General features: G+C 40.9%; 1 long non-coding RNA gene across 2 annotated transcripts in view; it reads left to right on the top strand.

Annotated features, from left to right (window-relative positions):
- The window catches only part of LOC308191882, a 197,952-nt gene extending 195,876 nt beyond the window's left edge, over positions 1 to 2,076 (top strand). For both annotated transcript variants that reach the window (XR_013948334.1, XR_013948335.1), the window contains 3 exons: positions 119 to 194; positions 740 to 805; positions 901 to 2,076. This is a non-coding gene — a long non-coding RNA (uncharacterized lncRNA). The remainder of the gene's footprint in view (positions 1 to 118; positions 195 to 739; positions 806 to 900) is intronic.
- Positions 2,077 to 20,535: the final 18,459 nt, after the last annotated feature.

Below are 20,535 nucleotides of genomic sequence, written 5' to 3'. Positions count from 1 at the left end.
TCCTCACTTAAAGAAAGCATGGCTGGATTCTCAAAGTCATAGAGGACTCCTACAAATGCAGGCCTTTCCTTCCTGGGATGTGAAGACACTCTTTATATTTTGTACCTCATTCCTGCAGCTCGTAGAAGTAAAAACAAGGCTAGGAGAAATGGCAAACATCACGCTTCAAGCCTGAAAATTCTGCGGTTGCCAAGGTACAAATCTCTTTGAAGTAACGTGCTTACTATGTTTCATTTAGCGAATTGATCTGATGGCTTACATTTCTATGAAGCCACTGCTTCGCTTGCTCATAGTTCCTCTCTCTCCCTCCCTCCCAGCCCCCAGAACATAGACCTGTCTAAGCAAGCTACCCCCTACGCTGGAAGGAGACCTCTGCTCGTTCCTGCAAAATGAGGGAAAATAAAAATCCTTGCTGAGCAGCAGCAAAAGAGCAAGGTTGCTGCCTGGAATTGCATCAGGAGCTCTGTGCTTATTAGGCCCTGTAACTGCTACAGCAGAGAAACAAGTCACTGAGCCTGTTCAAAAGCCTACAGATTCTTTCTTGCATTAAGTTAATTAGTGAGAACTGAAAAAATCAGCAAATGCGTGAAAGAAAAGGATTAGGTATCTCATATCTTAGTAGCTCAGTGGAATTGCAAGGAAAAGGGATCCTACTCATCACTGATAAGAAATAAGTCTTTTATTCTGGCTTTGGTTTTGAGCAAAATTCATCACGATTTTTACTTTTTTTTTTTTGCAGACAGAGAACGTTTAGTTGCTGAGGCAAATGTGATAACAACTAAACCAGAGAAACTTGCGCGACCAGGTATTGTGTGGACACCGTCTCATCTGAACCATTTGGGTGTACTTCTGGCTGAGAAGCACCATCCTCTAATTCATTCCTTCCTGCACTTATTCCAGCGTGAGAATATAGGGAGAAGAAAACCCACAAATGAACACACTCGCTCCTCCCCAGCACTTAGCAGCACCAGGACAACAAGACAAACAGATGGAAGCCAATGCATCATCCACATGAAATCCCACCCTTTGTGAAAACATGCCAGCTGAAGAAGGGACAGGATTCTTATTGGTGTTCTTTGCTGTGGATAACAAATGTGACTTTTCTTGGCTTAAAGTTAACTAGTGAGTGCTTTGCTTTTTTCCCCTCCTTTGGGTGTATGTTGTCTTGGCCAGGTGATCTCTGAAACCTGGGATGTGAAAAATTGAGACTTTCCAGGGAAAGCTCCAAATGCCCCTGGTGTAAACTTCGCTTCCACATAATCTTGCTTTCCTGTTGTGTCCTACGGGCAGGGTTGAATTTTGACCAAAAAGACTAGCAGTTCCTTACCAGCCTCTTGACCTATATTTTACATGGACAGGATGCATTTCCATCCAGAGCTGCAGTGGCAGGTTTTCCTCGCCTTGCTGATAGACTTCATGTCATGATGCACAAAACTTACTTTCGGTGGGTATTGGGACCCTTCTCCCCTCTGAGCATTTCAGTTGTGACATTTGGAAGTATTACTTGGGAAGTCTCTCACCATCTGGGCCTCCAGCAGGCTCAGCACCTGCACCACTGATGTTCCCTGGCCTCTCCCAGCAGCGAGCCATCGCTCCCCTGCAGCTGTCCCCTCCAGGCTCTCTTCCTCAGCCTGTCAGCAGCTTCTCCGACAGCAGCCGGGTTAGTGGATCCTGGCCAGTCCTTTTTCCCAACCTATAAATGTGATGGCAGCTTTCTCCACTTGCAGTTAATGCTTGGTTTCCATCCCTTGCTATGAAGCGAGGAATGCTCCTGCAGTGTTTGCAGAGGCTCAGATTTACCTGTACATCTCACCAGCCTGCTTATTGGTAACAAATCATCACTTCTCATCTGCAAAACCCACAAGCCAAGAGTTTCTTCAGCCTGAGCTTTGAGGGGACTGCTTATAGCTGCTTCCTTCCCTTCTGAGCCACAGTGCAGGCTCACTGGGCCCATGCCAAAGGCTCTTACGCTCAGCTTCAGTACCTGCTCTGATGTGCTCTGTGTCTCCATCAGCAGCAAGCAGTCTGTTGAACAACCCTCTTCCTATGCTTCATCCTCTGTGGGGTCAGGAGCAAGTGAGGGTGACTAGGAGGAGGCCATCCTGCTGGGTCCACTCCCAGACAACTCCGAAAGTGAGGGGCTGATCTCTCCACACAGCTAACGGTGAGGCTGGATCTATCCCCCAGTCTACATCTACACACACGCAGGCTGGTGCTAGCCTCAGCAGCCTGCTAGGACTTTAACTTGTTGTGGTAGCTCCCTGATCTCATTGAGCTCTGAAGGGCTTGTTATCCACCCCTTAATAAAGCTGGGGATCGTTTGGCAGCTTTTACTTCCTGGGCTCCTGAGATTTGGGAACAAGGGCCCAAGCAGAAAGAGCTAAAAGACTAAAAATGTATAAAGCTTTATGCAAACACATGTGTATGTCTATATATACACGTGTGTACAAAGCTTTAAATATATATATGTATAGCTACTGAGGAAATCTTTGAATAGATCACTCAGAAAGCATCCAGATTTTAATACCACAGTAGAAAGCTGGATCAGCTCTACTGAAGCTAATGGAACAATGAATCAGATTAACGTCCCAATTTAATCAAGTTAAGAAGGATGGTTATATAAAGTCCAGCATTTCAAAGTGGGCAATGTTTCCTTAAGTCTGTGAAACGTTGCTGTTTAAAAATGTGCTGCAAAATTTCTTTTCTAGCTGGTAAGAACCACTACTAGAGAGTTTAGTAACACGAATGGTATTTTTGGAAATAACTTTATACTTTAACTAAAGTAATATGTTGCTAGAAGACAGAGAATATGGAATGAATATTGGATTTCTCTCTTCAAGTTTTATGGTTAAGTATCATATGCTGAAAGGGTGGACAAACTATGGGAGTTCTAAATACTGCCAGCGATTCCATCTAGCTAGTCAGTTTATGTAAAATCATTGACCTTGATCTGAGGATAGACCTCTTTAACACAATCAATACAGGTGCAATCAGATAAGAACATTCTACTGTTTTATTAAAGTGCATCTAATTCAAAAGTCAATAACTCTCACAAATCCTTAATCAGAGAAGACATCCTGGGAGGTATTTAGGTGAGTGATCTTATAACTCTTGCTCTCTCCTTGTTAGGATGGCATTTTACAAATAGACATGTCTGTTTCCTCTTTACCCTCTCTGCCATAATTCTTTCAGTGTACAGTTGTGTTGATTATCATGCATTTATCAAGTCTTTTTCCCCTTTCATTTATTTAGAGAGATTGAGTCAAGTGACTGCTTCAGCTTACCTCTTCCCCCAGTGTCACTGTGCGCCAGCATATAAATGCAAATGTGGCTCCCGTACTGGCACACTGAGCCCTATGTTCCAGTCCGTGGCTTAGATGTGTTACCCTATAGGGGGTGCAGCATTAATGCATGCTGTCGAACTCGGGGTGGCCTGGGATAATGAAAGAAAGCAGTCCATGTGCAGCATTATGTGTATCTTAAGTAGAATGAAAGCCAAGGGCAATGACTGAATTTTTAGAAATGATTTTAAATCAAAATGATACATACTGAATAAGACAAAATAAGCACATGGTAGAGAGCTCCAAGAGCACTGCTTACAGTGAGGTAATTATTATTCTTTCCAGGTGATCCTCAGCATGTTCCTTGATAATGCAAAATAAATTGTAATTTGGAGCAGTTGAGCTGAGGGTTGTTTTTAAGTTCACATACAGCAGACTGAGGGCATTAGCTCTTTTAATGTAAGTGAAATAGCTGTACAGACTTAGCTAGACCCCTGGCTCTCATCATTATACAAAACAGCATTTAGCCAGTCTATGAAATAAAATTGGGGAAAAAAATAAAATATGCTTTTAACTATATACAGCACAGAGAGGCTTAAGTGGCTGCAGGACCACATGAGTCTCCTTAACACATCTCTGGTCACAAGAGAGGAGGTCTGAATGCTGGCTCTTCATAGGCACAAGTCTTTTACTTGTGATTCTGCTACTTTTACTACTATATGAAGTGAGTCTGCCCACCAGATGCAGGAATATCTCTGTCCACTGGTAGGAACAGGACAGTGTCCTTTCTGTGAAGGGCAGTGAACTGTAATCAGCTAAAGCAGTCTCATGTCTCAGTTCTGTACATCCTGAGATCCATCCAGGACACTGCTCTGCTCTGCTCTGGGAGCTGTTTTCCTTGGCACATAAGGCTTTTTATGGTGAGCCCAAACGTTTAGCAAGCCTATTGACGCAAGACCAGTTTGTTTGGAAAAACTGTCTGCACACAGTACACCTTTGAATTCATCTAGACTTTAAAGTGTCTGATACAGTTAGAGAAAAAACTCTTTAGGTCAGAGCCCTAAAAACCTGTGTGCAGGGAACATGAGGTGAATCGGAGGAAAAGAAGTGTCTCTGGTATGCTGAAATGAAAAGATAAGCATGTAGCCAAGACACATGAAAAAATCACTGCCTCTTAGGCTGTGAAAGCTGTAGTTAGGCAACTTTTGGAAATCGGTTCATTTTCAACAGCTAAGATAAGAAGCTTTAAGCCAGAAAAAAAATCAAATAATAAACTGGATGCAATTTTGTTATTTAAATATAAGAACAAGTAGCCGACCGCTATGCAAAATATGCAGAAAGACAGTGGCTTTGTCAGCCAGATCAGGCCTGGGGAGATCACTCTGAAGGAGAAATGAATGTGATGCTTTCATCAAGCAGGGACTATTGACCTCAACAGAAGTGTTACTGCTTGAAAGGCGGTGACCTGAGCTAGATAGCTGTGGTGTGCTGCTCAAGGTTTTCTAGAGAGGAGGTGAATAAGGAGCGTGGCCTGGGCCAGCTTCTTCTGTTGTAAGAGAGAGGTTGAGGGTGAGAAATGGGGAAGAACAGAGACCCAGGGAGCCTTCCTGAAGCAAGTTTGGTGGTGCTGCTGCAGTGGCTGAAGGAAACAAAAGAAAAAGGTTGATTCTTCTTGCCCAGCCAACACAGTAATCATCGTCATCACACGCATTCTGTCCTTCCTTTCTGCTTGAACCAACACCATGAATTTCCAGGGCTCTGGTGTAGGCAAAGCAGGACTGTTTCTGGTGACCTGTTAATCTAGACAGCTGCTTGCTTGGCTTGTGCTTGTCCATAGCCTCCACATCCAGGAGCATGCTTGCTGCATGCTGTGAGGATGATGCAGTGATTCTGGAGGTACTGCCAGGTACTCTCCAATATAGCACGGTGCTGTGTTGTCTTAGCTTGCGTCCTGAGGTCAGCGAAGTGTTAGCACCGTGTTGTGCAAGACCTAGTCACTCTATCAATAGCACCATCTTCTCCAAAAGGCCAAGCTGATTTTTCAGATTTCATATGATGGCTTGAATTAAAGGCCTGATGAAAGTGGGTTATTTTTTGTTGTTGTTTTGGTTTGGTTTTGAAATTACTCAGCAGAGTTAATTAAACTCAAATATCTCTTTAAAACACTATTTCAAAATAAGATGTGCTTGATAGTGGAATGGCCAAATGTAAAGCCATGCTAAGTACCTTGGCCTTTGCAACAAAAGACTTTGCTGATTCAAGCCATTACTTAAAAGCAAGGACTTTCACTGCTTCTGCAACGCTGCAGTCTCCCAATAACTACTATAGCTGGCCTTATTGCTCTTCTTCCACAAGGCAAAAATAATACCCCCTTTTTATTTTGCAATCAGAAGAGATATCCTATCATCCTACCAAGGTGTTCTTGTATGTTGCTTCTTTAATAAATTCAGCCCCCGTCAGTAGTGGAACAAAAATAAAATTAAAAATAATTTCTGCAGACTTCTGGGTGCTGAGTTTGCAGTTCAAAAGCAGCCTCTTTTGCGGGGAGGGTGAGAAGTTGGTTTGTGGATATACACAACTCTTTAGATGAAGAGGTGAAAGAGAAAATACTGTTTACTAATGCTAATGGGAGAAAGAACAGTGAGCGAGAGAGAGAAAAGCATTCCAGATGCTGCATTATGTCCACAATGATATGTAACAGTTCCATATTAATCTAATAAAGCCATGGGCTGTGAGTAAGTTTTGTGCTTTTGCCAGACGGGTTTGGCTCTGAAGGATTCCCACACCCGGTGGAAAATAAGGATACAAGAGATCTAATTAAAAACGGGAGCTTGAGATGCACAACAAGACTTTAAACTCTTCTTGTATTTAATGGAATTTGCTGTGGTGCTAAAATAGTATTCCCCCCTGTCATTCTGACATGAAAAACATTAGTGAATATTTGATTTTACTGTGGAACAAATTATGGTAATAATGAGTCTTTGATAGGAAAAAAAAAAGTGTTCAAACTGGTACAGACTCATTTAAAATGTGCATGTTAAAAATAGAGCAGATACACAAAATGTTGTCTGATGCTTCATCAACAGACTGTTATTTTATGAGATGCCTGCCCTTTCAATGTAGTGCTTGACACTTAACATTTGCCTGTCTCAACCCCACTCTTATTGCAAACTCCATTCTTCTCTATATAATTTGGGCATTGGCAATGTATGAACAGTCAGGTTTCAGCTCCTACTCAGCAATTCAAAACTTCAAGGTCAGATGTCAGTGGGCAGAAAATCTTCCCTATCTTTGCAACTGATTCTCAGAATTAGACTTTATGGTATGAGCCAATGACCACATCCAGGGAAACAATATGTACACCCAGGAAACCGTTATTGGTGGATTTGTTGAACATATTTATTTTAATTTGTACTAATTTTCATGATGATGGTTGAACAACAGGCAAAAAAGCAAGGAAGAGACTTTGGAGATGGATTTGCGTAGAAGGATTTTTATTTTTATTTTTTTATATAAAGAGGTTAGCAATACACCCATTGCTAAAGTGGGTGATGTTACCTTAAGTACTATAAAAATACAGATGTCTCCTGGTATCTTTTTGTTTTTAATGTTGCAGCAATTTTAGAAATGCTGATGAAGAAACAGTTTCACTTTCTATTTGAGGATGAAGAGTCACAAACTCCCCAAATTCAGCTCTGGTAAGGAAAGTCTCCATGACCTTCAGCAAATCCTTCAACTTCACTTTCACTTATTCCTTGGTAAAATGAAAATAACACTGGGCTTGCAAGACTTATTAATGGGGAAGTTTCAATGAAGATAGGAGGCCCCGTGGACCACACTGAGATCAATAGAAAAACTGTCAGAGACCCCAGTCTTCCCAGGTTTCATGGGAAGAACCTATAGGAGGAATGTGCAGAGCTGATGTCTGGGCTGTATGCGTTGCTCCTGCCTTGGCACTCTATTTTCAGCAGATATTGCCCACTTTTCAGACTTCCCTGGCCCGTTTGTGTGTTTGTAAATGGGACTTGAAGGAGGTGTGTGTGGCATGGGGGTGAGCTACTTTTTGCTCTCATAAACTCCTCTTCATCATAATTCCCACTGTGTTGGCCTTTGTCAGAGGACACCTTCAGAAAACTCCAGGGTGAACTTGGCTCAGCCTTTACAAATGTCAGCACAGAAAATACCACTATGTGTCTTTTGCTGGTTATGAATGAAGATTCCCTGAAGGTCATAGCTCAAAAACAAAGAATAGCTGGGTATTTCATCAGCAGAGGAGAATGATTTTGTTTTTTCTGTCTTTAAAAATTGAAAGTGTGTGTGTGTGTGTTCTATAGCTTGGGTCACGTTATGTTAAACAGAAGTGTAGGTATTACAGCAGGGTTACAGTTGTTCTGAAGATATTTTTTAAGACTAGTTTTACTCTAATTTTTGAGCCCGTGATTGCTTTCAATATCAGTGAGTTAATGACAAATGAATGTGAATGATGAATGTCAAATGGAAGATCTTTTCATTATATCTGGATTGGCTTAGTTTTATAAAGCATCTTAAAAAATAAAAGTCTAACAGGGTATAAGCATGCATTCCTTTTCTGAGGATGCATCATATAAGCCCTTTGCACTCTATTGACTGATTAAATGAAAAAGGGCTGGGCCAGAGAAGATCTGAAATGGATTTTTGTCACTGAGCAAGCCTATTAAAATCACTCTATTTCACACAGCCAGCAGCATGATGTTTAAACTGAATTTTGTTGGGAGCGTGGGTCATAGTGGGGCAGGCTTGCCAGCTTATGCAGCACACAACCATAAGCTAAGGAAAACAATAAATGTGAACTGTCAGAAGATCTTATGAAGAATTTGCACAAGATCTTCCTCTTATATAGGACAGAGAAAGGAAACACCTCACAATCAAAGGTTCCACTATCTTCATGGTTAGCTGCTGTCCCAGCCAAAAATGTAGGACACGTTTAATATGATCTTGCTGTATAATGTAATCAGACTGTCTGAGGGATATCTTATGCTACTCTGATAGTCAACAATCAAGTGTGGTCAAGGACAGTCAAATTGTTTTATTGCACATAACTTGGCAAAGGCTAAGGAAAAACGTGTATGAATTTAATGGCTCAAAGCTTTTATTACTTACCCAATAGGTGATTTTTAAAATGTACTTCCTTGCCTTCATGTCAAATGCAAAGTGAAATGGATGGCTTTAAAAATCATTAGTTGGAGAGAGAGGGAGAAAGAAGAGCATTCCTCTGATGTCAGCCTGCAAATTGCTCTAAAGAGGAACTGAAGGCCAACAGAGAAAGTCCTAGAAGCCTCAGGAGAGCTGTAAAGAGTGACACTACAGGACACATATCAATCCGTGTCCAACAGCCCTGAGATTAAAGGACAGGCCCATGGAAATGTTAGTAACCGCACAACTGGAGAAAAGACTTTCGCCTATAAGGCTGCAAGCTCTTTAACAGGGTGTTGAGAGAAATCTTGTTTAGATAACCATGCTGTAGAGGTACTCTAGATTTTCTGCCTGTCTCATTTAATCTCCCATAATGGAGAGAATTCCACAGAAACAACTCAGGAAACAAAGGATTTTGCATGATTCATCCATAAGAATGAGAACAAATATTTTTTTTAGAGGAGATATAACAGGTTTGGGGAAATGCACTCCCATTCTATGGAATGGAAGTCGTTTTCAAAAATCATCAAAGGTTTATTAAAAAGGGTGTAAGAATTAAGTCAGAATTAATTTTTGTTTCAATTACAAAGCCCAGGATACAATGCTTATAAAGTTAAACTTTAACAAATGATTTAATATTTATTATAATTCTGCTAGTGTAATAAAAATAGGAATAATGTTGAAATTAAAATTTAGAAATAATGATTTATTGACCACTGTCCTGCACCTCTGAAGCATTTACAAATGTTCCACTTTATGTATGTCACATAGTCATGCCGGGAATGGCCTGAAAATTCTCTTGATAATGCACAGGAACATCTACAGGTTTATTTTGTTCATTTGAGATGTTAGTAAGTGTGAACGGCAAGAGTACAGCCACACAGAATGATTTAAATGGGAGGCTATGACTGGTATGATGCAATTCATGCACTACTGCCACACAGTCTCTTGTCAACTGTGAACAACTAAAACTTGATTTTAATTTCTATTGCAAAATGTCACAGAGCTGGTGCCCAGCCTAAGAGAAGAGCTGCCATTGACTCAGTGTGAGTTGAAAAGACAGAGCTCCATCAGGTGGAACGTGATCTGTGGAAACAACCTTGCTTTTCCAAAGGTGGTCTGATGTTCAAACACTAACTCCAACCCACTGTGTCTTGCAAAACTTCACAAGGTCATGCTGAGGAGCAGAAAGGCTTTAAATGAATCCTGCACAGAATTTTATGGAAGTGACCACCGTCTTCAGAATGTGCATGAGGTAGGTCACCTCACTTCTGTCAGCGATTTGTCCTGGAGGCATACTGAAAACAGGCAGGAACACTGGAGAGTAAATTGTACTCTAATGATTGTTTTTTTATATATTTTTTGCTGGTTTGTCTATGAATTTTATCTTGAGCTTGACATTTTTCATATGGTTGTCATAAATTTACACCATACAGTTAAAGTTCTTTGAGGAGTTAAAATTTAAGGCAGGATAGAAATATTTTAAAGGACTTTATAACGACACATTAGAACCATAGCAAATCCCTGGATAGCCTAAATGGACAGAAACATTCTAGAGTACAAATGAGTTAGAGACTAATTCATAGTAGCTTGTAAAGGCTTGGGGAATTCTTTATGTTAGAAATGGCATTACAGCAGGAACAATCTGTTGGATGAGAGAAACATTCTCTCTTAGCCTCTCGTCATTCCCTGGAATGAGTGTTTATGGGTGGAAATCTGTCTTGATTCATTGTTCCCTCTGTTGCAGACTTTTTATTGTCAAAGAGGTTGGAGAAGGTGAAGGATATCCCTCTGTCTACCACAAGCCTTGGAGAACATGTCATGTGGCATAAAAAGAACCAAGAAAGAGAAGGGTTTACATTTAGAATATATTAGACTAAAAATAACTAAGTAGCTGGCTATGGAAAGAGGGTTCAGGATTCCTTTTCAGCTGTGAAAAGTGAACAAAATATCCCATTGTAATTAGAACTAGGAAAGCATGCTATATGTGCTATAGTTGAAATGAAATCAAGACGCAGATTTACAACTTCAGTGGAAAGAACACAACTAATAGTAAATGGGGTATCGTTAAATCCATGCTCAAGTAACCAAAAAAGAGCTTCTGTAAGGTGTTGTTGTCAGAGAATCTTCAATTTTCCTTCCATCACCAGTGATTTCTAAAAGAACAGCAGAAAGACAGCAGTTTCAGGGAACATGCAGATGCCTCCTCTTCCTACAAGTAATCAGCGAAGGTTGGAAGTGGTATTTCCCCTGGGGAATCATCACTTTTTTTTATGTCTGTAGAACTCTCTGAAATAGCCCTTACCTCTTCCAGGATTTTCTTGGATTGAGAGTCTCCAGGTTGAGAAAGCCCTTGTTCTTTGCATGCTTGACACATTGGGATTGTTTCACTTTTGTGGTGGGTTTGTCTCGGCAAACGGAACTCCCACCCAGCTGCTCATTCACAACCCCTCCTCAGCAGTGCAGGTGAGCAAATAGGAAGGCAAAGCTCATGGGTTGAGATAAAGACAAGGACATTGCTTACAAGTTACTGTTGCAAGTGAAACAGATTTGACTTGGGAAAAATTAATTTATTGCCAATAGATTCTGGTAGTGAAACACAAGGATAATTAAAACAACATCTTTCCTCCACTTCTGCCAGGCCCAGCTTCACTCCTTCACTCCAGAATCTTCCACTAACCCTACTCTGAGTGGCATGGGGGGGACGGGGCAGCTATGATCAGAGAATAGAAGATTAGAATTTTTTCTCTCCTGATCTGTCTCTCTTATACTTTTCCCCTGCTCCAGTGTGGGCTCTTCTCACACGCTCCAGTTTCTTCAGGAACATCTGCTCCGCCATGGAGCACCACCTCCTCCTCTGACCTTGGTATTCCCTCCACCGTTTCTCACTCCTTTTTATTCCCTCCTCCTCTCTCTCTGGTGTTTTTACTCTCTCTTAGATGCATTTTCACAGACATTCCACCAGCATTGCAGGTGGGCTCAGCTGTGTCCTGTAGCGGGTCCACTGGAGATGGCTGCGTCCAGCATGGGGCAGCCCCTGGTCTCTTTTCACAGAAGCCACCCCAGCAGCACTCCCCACTGTCAAAACCTTGCCATGTACGCCCAACACAACTTTTCTAACAATAAAGCGAGGCAAATGTTTGACTGTGTGCTTTGACCAGTAAGCTTTGGAAAAACAGGTATTTTGGCTCACTGCACGGAGACTGCAAAGATTCTTTATGATAAATTGGAAAACCTTTTGGCCCTTTTAACTAAGTCCATTTAATTTATATTCCTGTTCAATTCAAAGCACGTACCCATTCATGCAGCCTGCACCCTGGATCCAACCACGTTGTATGAGAGCTTTTGTTTGTTCTGGAGCCCTGGGGACTGGGGCAGAGGGCACATAGCTGGGCTTTTTGGCACTCCTGTCCAAAAGCACTCCCTGATTTTCCTCCTGAAAGAAATGCAGAGCTTTTTCTTGAAAACAGTGTTGCACAAGCACCCTTGGGTGATAATTATAGCTTCCGGATGAATATCACATTCTGAGCGCTAATGACCCAACCAGACGGTGCTGGTCCCCTCCTATCGGTGGGAGAACAACCAGCAGGCAGCTGGTGAAAGAGCTGCTGGGAGGTGAGCATAGGAGCTCCTGCCTCAGCGTTTTCTTTGTGAAGATTAAAGGTGCAAGTGTGTCAATCATCAGTCTGAAAAGGCTGTCAGAGTTCAGTATTTTTAGCTTTTTAGCAGATTATCTCTTTTATTTTTAGAGGTAACAATAGTTCCTGGGTTAAGAGGGAGACAAAAGCCTCATTAGTTTTGGAATTTCAAATGAACTCAGTAAGGTACTGAGGAGATTTTTTTTCCATAGGAACCTGAAAAGTTGCTTAAAGGATGCTGTGAAAAACAAGGGAAGGCCTCCTGCTTAAGGGTCTCTGTGCTAATGATATACAAATATAAGCTGCCTCAGCCTGCCACGTAGCATCCTGGGAGTGTGCTCTTCCCCAGCCAGTGCAACAGCAGCCCCTCTCTGCCGAGGGTGGAGGTGGTTTCAGAGACCACAGTGGTTCCGAGATGGAGGATTAGAAAAGTCAAGTAGTCCTGTTGAATCCCATGTTTATGGAGAAGTTGAATTCACGGGCTACGACTGCAAGGCCTTATGCTGTCTGGACAGACTACCCCTCACCAAAAGCTCATGTAGCTTAGAGAACTGAAATGGAGTTGCAGGAGTTCTGCTTCTCGTGGCCTGCAGGACTGTCCCTGCAGGCAACAGCATGGTCTCAAGCACTTTCACATGTCCCACTCACAAGACAAAAAAATGCAAATATATTTCTAGTTTGCTCAGAATCAAAGCTAAATATAAAGGGGTAGGAATTTTTTGTTGTAATTTTCTTCCTTTTTCCCCACTCAAGACCTTGTTAAAGCGATGTCAACTCCTAGTTCTCCAGCACTCCTTCAGCTCTGTTTTTCCTGGTTGTGTCTGTCAGATTATTATTATTATTGTTATTTTTTTTCTCCAGGATATGATAAACGGATACACTTTCTAGCAGACAGTCTATATTAGGAGACTGTGTCTTGACTGTGATTGTGTTTGGCAACTGGGGGTCACTTTTTCTTTGAAGTGAAAGCTTTTGTGTTGAAGCTCTCTATACTTTCAATGAAGCTCATTATAGCTGTTTGATACTCATCCAGCAGACCCTGAATATACCAATGAAACAAATGTTGCTCCAAGTGAGAGCACTTGGGACAGACAGGATCAGGCACCTTGACCTTGGAATCCACTTGGGAATTTTGCATTCCCATGTGGCATTTTGCCCTATTTCATCCTGCCCTTCCTGTCACAGGAAAGCTTTTTGCAGGAACTCCGTCTTCTGGTTTTCCATTGCTGTATTCCTGCTGAAATTTTCCTCCTTTGCACTTTCTGTAAATGTGCAAAACGGAAAGAAAGGAAGGATGAAGAAGTATATTGGAATCATACTGAGCACATTTCTTTTGAAAGTCTAATTTATAAAAATGAGTACATATAATTTTGCAATTATAAATATGTGAAATAAATGCATTAGTTAAGAAGTTATGCTTTCAAAAGTGCTAATTACTAACCAAACGCATTTTACGGTGTTTTAATGAGCACTTTTTCATATCATATTAATATCCATTAGCTATACTCATACTAGTAATGCTAATAATGTGCAAAGCCATTAGTTAGCTACAAAGTCAATAATGGATGATAGTGATTCAAGCCTGCGCTACACTAAAAGATTCTTACTTTGCTTGGTACAGCGGGACAGTTAAGCTGGACTTTCTCCTGGCTATTCTGTGTGAAGTTGTTCACTAGGGTCACCTGGGCGACTCCGGTCCATTGTGGAGGACCTGTGAATCAAAACACGCATACCGCTCCACCTCTGTCTTCTAGACAGCAGAAGTTGTCTACAAAGACAATTACCCTACTGAGGAGGGTTCTGGACATTTCTGTTCCTGGACCCTATCTCAAATGCCTTCCAAACTCCTTCATTATTAAATTCTTATTAAGAAGTTTCAGCAACATTTCCTAACTGAGATTTTAATAAACTGAGGATTTTAATAAATAAAAACACAGCAACTGTGGTGTTACCTAAATGAGGTGTTTTTAAAGATAACTCTGCTATATTTCTTCTGATATGTTATCTGAACGGATATTCAGACAGATTATCCTGATTTTTTGTCCTTTGAAAACATTTGCTGTTATTTTGCCAAATACATCTATAAGATATAATCATTGCTTGGATGGTGGATTGAACAAGAAGTGATTATGTGGAGAAATTCCAGCTGAAGTTGCACTACAACTTACAGCCACATTATATTGCTTGCTTTAGAAAAACATTTATAAGCTTATTTGCAAGTAAAATATTTTATTATACTAATATCAGGAACATTTTATGGTACTAGTAAAATGTGTACATTGTTTTAGAGACTGTTCCTAGATTGTAAAACTAACCATATATCTTGTAAATCAACAGAGAGAAGAAGCCTTAGTGGTTGTCTGAGATATTAAGCATACAGATTTTAATAATAGTGTGTTCCTGTTTAATTTTTAATTTATTTAACTACAACGTTTATTCTAACTTAAGGCCTACAAAATGCAAACACAGAAAACTTCTCCAAGAACTTTAATACAGCAGACATACATTTAACTCCCTGCACAGTATCTTCCATTTGCGTTATTGTCTTTTGCAGGGTGTTAGCTTTTGGAAATAAAATGCTTTTGGCTCTAAAAATGAACTCTCAGTCCACGTGTTCATGAAATGGATTAAGCTCACTGTAGTGCTGATTCACTGTAATTAGATGTAAGATTGATGCATACAGAAGAAACTGTTCCATGTATCTCATCCATCTCTGGTACCAACTCTTCAATCTCTTTACCAGCTTTGATTTTTCCCTAGCAAACCAATGCATACCTACTGCACAGGTGAGATTTTCTTTCAGTGAAAGATCAAGATGGGATGAGCAAAGTGGAAAGGACAGATTAAAATCTCTTAACTTGATGAAAGCAACGGTAGGAAAGGATTTAGCTCCAAACTTGGGTGATGTCTTCTTATTCTTCCAGCAGAGAAAACCCACCATCAACAGGAAAATGGGGAAGATGAGAACAGCCTGTGCTGTATCCTCTATGGCCAAAGGTAGTGGTAGGTCTAGCATCTAAAGATGGTCATGTGTAGTTGTTCATCTCCCCTCAGGTAGATTTAAAGCTGCTGGGAAGGTACTCTGCCCCATGCCTTGTTGCCTTTGATGCCAGCATAGGGGAGCTCCTGACACTCTGATTTCCCTTTCAGGTGTCAAAGTAATGCTGTTCCTGTGAAGCCGATGCTCTTGCTCTTCTCCCTGTTCCAGGCCATGATGTGAGGGCTGACTGATTCTGGGACTTCCACTGAGAGTGGGGATTTGGGGCCAGGAGTGTCCTTAAGAAAGATAAAAACATGCAGCACAATTAGGGAGTCAAAGCCCGCTATAGATCTGCAGATGCTTGAGACGTGAATCCTTACCAAAGTGAACTAAATCAGAAGTAACTCCATTAGAGCAAGCAGATTAGAAACTGTGTGAAGGAGATCAGAAGCAGGCCCCATGTGGGAAAACACAAAGCACTTTAGATAATTGTGTGGAGAGCAGGGAACAGAAAAAAGTAATATCCTGCCTGACAGAAATCTTGATAACCTGGAAAACTAGGTGAAAGCTGGGAATGTAAACATCCTGTCTTGGGGAAAAAAATAATAATAAAAAAAAAAGTATATATATATATAAAATCTAGGGCAACAAAAAACATACAGGAAAACAAACAATCTCTTGACATTTATGAAAGGCTTGATCTCCTAATGAAATTAAAGACTGAATAAAACTTAGCATATCTGAATCATGCTTGCAGGGACCCCCTGGGGAAGGAAGACAACTCCGAAAGCAGCATAAAAGCAATCCTCCCCATGGTGCACGAGGGGGGCATTCCAGGCTTTGAAAGCTGAACTGGAGGAGCCACCTAGAAGGACAATAACAACTTTTTATTCCTTCCTGTCATGTCAGTGATCTAGATTCACAGGAAAAAAAATATTCCTGAAAAGTGCTCCTATAGAAGAAGGACCAACAGCATTAATCTCATATAGATCAAGGGAATGATTCAGAAACACAAGGCAAGTATCGTGGGGTTTAGATTCTAGAAACAAATTCTTCTCTGAGAAAAAGACACTCAAACTGGGCTTAATCCACAGTACTGCCACTCAGGGACCAACTATAATCTGTTTAGGCCCATATCTTGTATTTACAAGTACCGGAATCAAATACTGACAGTACTCAGTAGTGCATAATTAAATTCTTACTCCCTTCTGAAGTCATTGGCAAAATTTCCACTGACTTCAATAGTGCTAGATTAAGCTTTCACTAAATGTCATGAGAATTTGAAAAGTGAAGTTGATCCAAATTTTACAAATGGTTCCTTGTCTTTATTGTGGATCAAAGCAAAACCATAACCTAAACAAACAAACAAACAAAAAAACAACAGTTCACTGTGAATGAAATAAGGGTAAGGATTCATATTGTGTGTTCTGAATGCTTTTCCAGAAGATATTCAAAACTGAGTCACTTGGGGGACTACAGCAATTATAAGAGTTGTGTAAATATCACATAGCAAAAAATATTCCTTGGTTAGCCTGCTCTTTTTGGCACAATCCATCTGGCAGAAACTTATACATTTATTTTGTTGTTGTTGCTCAAGAGCTCCTGGTGAGTAATTCTTGCTCTGCAGATGGTATATGATGTAGATGATTCTTTAAGTCCAATTTCAAGCTGTAGCTCTGTGGTTTGTCACAGTGTTTTGCTGTAGTCTGATGGCAGGAACTTTCAGAAGCCAATTTCCAGCGTTAATTTTGAAATAAATCCCATTGCTTTTTGGTAAATTCTTCAGTACTAATCTGCAATTTAAAACTGTAGAGAAACTGGAGTGCCTGAATATACAGAAGTTCTTCCCTTCTTCCTTCCCAACCTGCAACTATGCCATGTGGGCCAAGGTTGCTGAAGCTTGTGAAAATGGTTATGCCACAGAAGTTTTCTCCCTTCCTTCCTTCCTTGTATCATTTCATTTTACTATAAAGCAATAGCAAAACAAATTCACTAAACTAGACTATACTTACATGGAAATAGCAAACATATTCAGACCATTAATAAACCAGAAATGTGTGGAATGGAAGGTGACCTGAATTTCCCTTGATGTCTTAGAGGATTATTCTGACACTCACTGGATAGATGTCTGTCAATACATGTTATTCCCAAAGCTCGGTGGCTATGTGATAGCAATAACCTCTTGTCCTTACTGAAGTTCCCTTAGGATCTGAATGAAATTCCCTTCCCTTTAGGGAAGATGAAGGGTCTATTTCTTTAGGAAAGCAACAACTGGGAGAAACTGGTTGCCCAACTGACAGAAGTTGTTCTTGCTCTGATATACCATGTGAGATGACAGGCTTTCTGCTCTTACCAGTTGAACTATATCGGTAACACTCCATCCTTCAGTCCTGTCTTTGAGTTGTCAACATTTTTCTTTGGCTTTAGTAGTGACATAAGGGGCTAAGTAGGGCTTAAACAGATACTGCATTTCTACAGGGACACCAGAATAGGACTGCAACTGCTGTGATCACTCACCAGCATGCCAGACCTGGACTGCCCTTCTCTGGCTACACACTTTCTGTCCTGTCCCCTGATGCTCTGATATTCTCAACTCTCCTTCCCTTGGACAAAAGGAGTTGTCCTCTTCTGCCTCTGCTATGCCCTAGTCTCCTTTTGCCTCTGCCCCTACCCACCGCGGTCCAAGGGTTCCTGGTGCACATCTACAGTATGTGGTCAAGGTCTTGGTGAATTTAATTATGCTTTTCTGATACTTCTCACTAAACACTATTAGCTGTATGTTGTTTCTCAGTGATTTTTAATTACACATGAGGATTTGAAAACATGCACGTGGACAAAATGTTTCTACTTTCTATGTTTTGCTTTCTGAGACATTTTAAACTTGTTTTTATTGCTGTTACATTTCCATAGCTTTCTGGAAGGTCTTTTCTTTTCCAACAAGTGTGGGAATTTTACCTATCAGATTGCACTGATGAAGAAGATCTATCTTTTCAATATTTATGGAAATAAAATAATAATGCTATTATCTACACTCTTGATTACCAGGATTATCTTATTGTATATATACAGATCCTCTAGATAGGCAGATTATGTGATCAGTAGGTTCTTACTGGGCCCCAGGCTCAGAACGCACATTAAAGCGGATCAAGCCTGCTTTAATTCATGTGCTGCTTTGCTAATGCTCCTGCTCTTTCTCGTGAGAATTTCTGAAACGTGCTATTGTTTCGAGGCACAGTGCAGTACCCACTGAGGTGGATGGACAGACATTGACTTTGATGGACAATAAATGTTCTGTCTTGGAGCAACAATGTGTAAAGAAAGATGCATTTCACTCTTCTGGGGCTAGAGGCATCTCAGTCTTTCATATACGTTGATGGACCTTGGTTATCTCTCTTCTATTTTTTAACGTTAACAAATGCCTCTAGAATCTAGTGAGCTTGTCTCTTTAGGTATACATAAATCTGAGGTGTTTAAGAGAGCATATGAAAGGCCAAACCATGTCTCAGAAAATAGAAAGGAACTGGAATGACTTTCGTGGCTGACTGAACAGTTTTAAGGCAGGTAATAGGACTTGCTTACAAAGTATGTTTCTAAGAAGCTGACGCCTCATCATGTGGCTCAGCTACCATGTAGCAGTTTGAGAAGTGAATAAAGTAAACCATCCTCCAAATGTGCTTAGGACATCAACAATTTTTTAAGAGTCTTGATTGCTTTTTGACTAGGACATGTATCCTGAATCTCTTAAGCTTTTTGGTAAGCTTCCTTTATAGAATTGGAAAACACAGTAATTCAGAAAAGATCTTCTTTACAGTTAATGTTAGGGACAGAACTGAAGTTTCATCCATGCTGAAATACCATGATCTTAAAAGTTTATTTTCTACGTACTATGTTTCTGAATATGCCTGTGGTTCCTACTCTTTCTTTGTGTTGGCAAATAACCAAGGTAGAAGTCAGGAAACGTGAAGTTCAGTAGTGGAGAGTGCTATGGGGCAGGCATGAGATTTTGATATTGAATCTGAGAAAATTAAAGGCAGGAGAGATGTGGAAAGGTCTTTTTACTTAGAAACACCAAAGAATATGAAGATTGCGACTGATAACAGAGAAGTAGAAAAGAATAGGTGGGTAGATAAGGTGCCTAGGAAGAAGCAATGGGATTAGAAGCAACAGCTGAAGAAAAGAGGTGCTATGGGTGTGTGAAAAATATTGTTGCATCTCATAAATAGGGGCAGAAAATATGAATCTAAAATTCAAGCATAAGAAATCAGTGAAAAGGGGCTGTGGAAAGTCATGGCAACAAAGGAAAAATGACAGCACGGTGACTTCAGTAGCGGTGTTTTGAAAAGATTAGGTCCTAGTGATTTCATAGGGTAATACTCCTTTCCTCACCCCTTCTCTTGTTTCACAGGGAGGAGGAGGAGGGTAATCTGTCATTTATTTATATTTAAAATGTAACTATCCCACGTGTGAGATGGAAGTGAGAGCTGGTCATGTTTGGCTCCAGAGTCTGCCACAAGTAGTCCTATGAGAAACCCTCTACTTGTCAAGCCTCTAATATTATACTGTGACAACTCTATGCCGTGGCATTCTAATCTTCCCCGGGTCCCAGCAACTGGCCCAGTTACAAGGCTGAGCTGCCTGGTTTCATTTGGTCTTCCCTGCACACCAGCTTTAAGCATAGGATTGGTTCTGTGAAGCAGAGGTGCGCTGGTGTGACTACAACCACAGAGCAAAAACACAGCCTTCTGAAATAGCTTGCACATGTCCTTTTAGTTGTCTGCTAGTGTGCTGGCCCAAATAAAAGGAATGTACCTTCCAAAAATATTATCTTGGAGGCAGACAGCAGTGTACTCTCCCAAGGGCAAAGCTGAGAAGCGAAAGAGAGTACTGTTGAGCAAAACCCTTATTTTTGTTTTTAATTTAGGGAAGGCTCGTTTGGTTAAGCTTGGGCTGGATGGCTTTCAAATGCAAATCCTTCAGACTACTTTCGGCGAACCTGATATCGTCTTTGAGTCAGACTAGTCTCTTAAAATGCAGCAGGACCAAAAAAGGACTTGTGATTAAGGAGACTGCACATCCTTGGTGTCCTGGAAGTATTCCAGGGTATGAGATGATATTTCAGTCCTTTGCATTCCTAAGAATGTCCTTTTGTCCCATGAAAGGCTGACAGCTTCCTGTGTCATAACGAAAGGATGAGCCAGAGAGGGAGGTGTCTGTCTAATGAATCAATCTAGAGACCAACAGGCTCCTGGTAGGCTGGCTGACTGTTGCTTTTCTGGGCTCTGAAATGAAGGGGTGTCAGGGCTCTGATGCTAATCCCTGTCCTCTGGCTGCCCCCTGTTGGCTGATCTGCCCAGTCTGCGATGGACCTGGAGTCCTCCGTGCCTTGCAGTATTTGCAAGGGCTGGGCACAAAGGGAAAAGAAGTTTAAGGAAAAGTTTGAAATAAAGTGGCTAGATTTTTTTCT

This window comes from Anser brachyrhynchus (genome assembly GCF_964034855.1).
Source record: "Anser brachyrhynchus genome assembly, chromosome: 3".
Taxonomy (NCBI): Eukaryota; Metazoa; Chordata; class Aves; order Anseriformes; family Anatidae; genus Anser; species Anser brachyrhynchus.
Note: the sequence above shows the minus strand (reverse complement) of the source record. Positions and strands in the feature narration are given on the sequence as shown.